Source organism: Miscanthus floridulus, chromosome 6 (assembly GCF_019320115.1).
Source record: "Miscanthus floridulus cultivar M001 chromosome 6, ASM1932011v1, whole genome shotgun sequence".
Lineage (NCBI taxonomy): Eukaryota > Viridiplantae > Streptophyta > Magnoliopsida > Poales > Poaceae > Miscanthus > Miscanthus floridulus.
The window spans coordinates 128,974,495-128,979,551 of NC_089585.1; the positions used below are offsets into that span (position 1 = coordinate 128,974,495).

General features: G+C 44.5%; 1 pseudogene; it reads right to left on the reverse strand.

Moving 5' to 3' along the window:
* Window positions 1-4,834, reverse strand: LOC136461216 (ribosome biogenesis protein BRX1 homolog 1-like; annotated as a pseudogene).
* Between the last annotated feature and the right edge of the window lie 223 nt (window positions 4,835-5,057).

The window sequence follows — 5,057 nt, forward strand, 5'->3', positions numbered from 1 at the left end:
CTTCACGACTTTGACAGGGTCGATCAAAGCCCAGTTACTCCCCTTTCCAGAGCTCAGCAAACTCATCAGGCTCTAGCGTGTTCTCCATCTCGTGCATCTTCCTCCTCACCTTAGCCTTCACCTTCTTGGCATATTTGCCTGCCTTCTGCCTCTTCTCTAGTGCACGGATCTGAAGGAAACCAAAAAAGAAGTGTCAGATGTAGAGTGACAGAAACATTGAGGCAATATCACATGCTGTCTAGGTCCTCAAATAAACACCACTGGTTATTTAGAGCATCTCCAACAGATTAGCCAAATCATTCTCTAAAGGTAAATTTGGTTATTATTAAAGGAAAAACGTCTCCAACACACTCGGTAATTGACTTTCCAAATTTAGTAGCTCTCCATCCCACCTCATTCGCTCTCTATCTTTGGATAGCCTATCTCACTAGCCATCCAGCCTCTTGGTTTTACAGAGTCTGTTGGATGTCTAATCTATTTTAGAGAGTAGTTAAATCAGTAAATTTGGCTAGTGTTTTTGGCTAATCTCTTGGAGACGCTCTTAGGCTAAAACAAACTACACTGTGAACTTGAAGCAAGTGCAACAAGCATAAGTAAATGTTTTTCATTCTTAGCTCCAATTCAAGGAAAACAGGAAGACACAGTGTTGTACACCACAATGAGCAATTCATCCAAAATAGTTAGTGGCGTGGCGTGCACTGTGTTCTATTGTATACTAGGAAGAATGTAAAGTATCCATACAGAAGCTTGGTGCAATTACCTCATTAAGTGTCATTTTATCCAGACCACCTTTATCAACTTTATCAATCTCATTGTGAGGAACCGAAATCTGCCAAAGTAGGTTGGTTTCTAAAATTCAAATGGTGCTAAGACATGAACTTTGCATTGCACACACAAAAAAACGAACCTAATCCAAACAAAAATTCAATTTGACAAATGGAGAGATAGATCACCTGGTAGTTTCGAAACCAAACATGGCCATCCACAATGGAGAAGACAAATACATGGTCATGGAAAGGTTTTGCTTTACGGTGATCTTTAGGAGTAGCAAAGATCTGCACAAGTACAAGTAATGATTTCACAATCATGTTTTACAAGAATCTTCTACTTTTGTAAGAACTTATTTGTCCCATAAAACACATGAATATGAAAGTTCACATACATCATCAACAAAAGTTGGTTTGATAGTATAAGCAGTATTAACTTCATATACACCATCTTTTTGGTTTACAGTGAGCAATGGAAATGCAAGATTAGATAGCAGCGCGCAAGGTGTTCTTATGTTCCCATCGTTTCCAAAGAAAAGAACTAGAGCCAACATATGGTAACCTTCAGTGCTTATGGATTAAAATCCAGCAAAAAGGTGATACAATTTTATTTTAGAAAATTTGCAAATTTACCGCTGCGTCAAACACCAGTCTGCTCTTTTACCACAGGGTGTCCCAATGACAAGTGGGTCCTGGTTCACTTGTCATTGAGATATCCAGTGCTAAACTAGCAAAGTGGAGTTTGACCCTGTTGTATGTTTGCAAAATCCTCTTAGATCTTTATATCATTTAAAAACCAAGCTGTTTACATACCAAAGAGAACGGCACAAGCAAATCTGGATAATTGGACAGATCAGTGCAGTTCATCAACTTGTTAAAAAAATGCTTAGCCATATGTATGTATGTAAGGCATAAAATGTGAAACCAATTACATACCTGAGTTATCGTTTCCTTCACGAGCTTCCAATGAGGTTGCTCATCAAAATTTGCAGAAAATGTAAGAAGTGGGCGTGACCCTTTCAGATGGTTACCGGTAAGCGTCAACTCCTCCATGGTGTGAACTACAGTAAACATCACATCGTGATTAATCATTAACTAATGACAAAAGCAAATAGACTGCACTGCATAAGACAACCACAGTGTAAGTATTATTTGGGTCATAGCATACCAGCATTAACTAGAAATTTGACTGATGGCAGTGACGAAGCCAGGAAAAAATTTAGGGGAGGCTGAACAAAAGAATAGAGGTTTTTTTATCTTTTCTTAACCTTAGTCCCTCCTACCTAATACATGTATGCATAAAATTTTAAGAGATGGCTTAGAGAAACTCCACGTGCTTAGGATGGGTAGGGGGGCTAAAGCCCCCCTAGCCCCACCGCTGGATCCGTCCATGACTGATGGTCCTCCAGGAGACTTGACCATCCAGAGGTAAAGATCCTTCTGTTTTCTGCACTGTAATACATGAAGGAAAAAAAACTTCAGCCACATAATTAAATAAGTTAACAGAAAGTCTAATGCATACATATATTGAACAATTATAATTGTGGGATGGCGAATGGCGCAGATGCAGTCAAAGATAATGCCCATTGCCCAGTAGAGAATTGGTACCAGAGCAAAATGGGGGTTGTTTGCGCAATGCCTGAGAGCCCAGAGAACATTCATAGAACGAAAAAAACCAAAGCCAAAGCTTGAGATTTACTTTGCGCCACTGACTTATACAGTGTAAGAGGAGCGATTTACACAGCTTGTTCAGTCACCAAGTAAGCAACCATCATCATTATGTCAATTGCAACAAAATTTCCACCATGCGGGGTAGAAGCATACTACAAGAGCAATACCTCGAAGAAGAGGCAGCTGGAGCAGTTCTGAGCTCGAGCAGCTCGTTCAGCGCGCTCCCCTTGCTCTGCTTGGACTCGACCTTGCTGTCCTTCGCGTGCGGGAGCAGCGACAGCACGTCCTGCATCAGATGCCGGTACCTACGCCGAGCAGACGTATGTAGGCTAAAATAGACGTAATATATACCAAATTAATGGGTAAAAAATGATAAAGAGAGAGAGGATATCTTGCTCATGAAGATGTATTGATTAAATTCAAGTATCTAAGGTCAAATTCGTCAATTCAAGAGATTGGACGGGTTAGAGAGAGAAAGAACCCGAGAAGGATGAGGAAGAAATGAAAACAGCCTCAACAAGGGAAATTTGGCCGTGGATTTTGAATCCATGCTCGGCGATTGAATCTATGGCTTCGAGCTCGGAGCCGAGATTTACGGCTCCAAGATCGGAGCCATAGATTTTGGCGCCGAGCTCGGAGCCAAGAGCTGTGGCTCTGAGGTATGGACCATGTTAACGTCATCTAGGATGCCCTGATATGCATACCCAGGCACCTCAGAGTCAAGATCTGTGATACCGAGACGTGTTACTTTAAAGTTATGAGTCCTGACGCTGACTCTCAGGATCCAAAAATAAGTTTACATCTCTCAAAGGACCAATCGTAAATTATCTTTAAAAAAAGACTAAATTGTAAAAAATTGGGGCGGAATACCGCGTAACGTGCCGTGTCGCCCATTGGCTCGTCGCCTCTCGGGTTGAGTAGCAATGTAGCATGCCCTTCTCGGCCTCTCTGTTTGTTTGTCGTGGACAGTATTCTAAGAGCTCGTCAAAGGCAGTACACATGCCTGCTGCTGCTGCGTGCTAGCAATCCTACTACTAATTAACCTGGCCGGGCCTTATTCTTCTTCATTCAGTTAGTCAGTAAAACTGCCTGCCGACTTGCATCGCATGCAGATGCAGTAGAAAAAGGCATTTGCATTGCATCGCAGCTAATGTTGGGCTGGTCCGATCTGACGTGTGAGCAGCGTCGCTTCATGGAGCCCTGCCTGCGCGCCTTGGCTAGGGTCAACATGTCGGGCCCGGTCCCGCCTGCAAGTGACACAACAAGGGACGCTTGCGGGCCGGCAATGCAGGAGGACGTGAACGTGAGCTCGGAGGGGAGAACCGGAGAAGCGTCCAAGCCTCCAAGGAGCCCTGCACTGCACATGAAGGCCACATGGCCTTGCAGTTGCAGCCAAGAAAGAAGAAATGCGTCTGACAGACGAGGTGCGCGCGCGCACTTGCAGGAATCTTCCCTGGAGTGTTAGGAGTACTACTCTCTTACGCATTATTCACATTTTCGTTTATAAATCAGTAAGCCAACAGTATTTTTCTCGCACAACAAATCAGCACCAACCAGTCTAAACTAGCCCAAAAACCAACCAACGAACAGATCGATTGTAGGCATGTCTGATCGTCGATGGATCGATGGTCGATCGATCCTCCAGGGAAACAGAGGATCGAATAAAACACATGGACATGGCAGGGACCGGAGAGCACAAAAGTATATTTGCCTTCTGCCATCAACCAATCAATGGCTTTCTACACTCAGTCGCCGTGACCAGTAAAGGTCAACAGAACCAGACTATGAGTAAAAGTCAAACCTTGTCGTCAGAACCAGAATTCACAGGGGGTTCAAGATCAAACCACCAATTAGGGCATGTTTGATCTTCTCCTCTAAACTTTAGACCTCTAGAAACTTTAAAGCACTTTAGCTCACTTTTATAAGGTCTAAAGCTTTAATGTGAGGTAGCGTTAAAGTTTAGATCTAATTTTAGAGTACCTATTTGGAACTTGAGCTCTAATGTCACTTCTGACCCAGAAGGCGCCGTGTTTCTCCTTTCAAAAAGTGCCGGCGAACGCACTGTTTCATCACTAACTAACGCAACGAACCAATCAATCAGCAAAGGCAAGCTTCGGCTCGCACAGGCCACCGCTGCTGCTCACCCAACAGCTCATGCCTCGTGCTAGATGCATGTAGCTAGCTAGGCCGCGCCCTGCCAAACCAAATCAAATCATGCCAGGCTATGTTGCCACGAGACATGACCCAGCTACCAAGAAAGTTGAGAACCCCGGTCAGCCGTTGGTGAGGAGAACAAACGGATGGATGGATGGGCTTGCTGCACCTTGCGGTGCTTTTGGAAAGGACGAGGACACGAGGTGTGGTGTGAGGGCGAGGCTGCCATTTTGATGTGCCATCGTCCTCTCCTTTGCACCGCGCTGCACGAGCGGCTGCCTGATCATTGATCACTGCCGCTTTCCGATCGGTTGGTCCTTGCACAGGAGGCCACCTGCAATGCAATCCCGCATGATGCAAGGGGAGCCTGTGACAGGGCCAAGGCACCCTCCATCCGTGGGAACCTAATCTATTGGCTATTTCACTTGTTGGCTGCTACCATCACTGGCCTCGCTAGATTCTCCC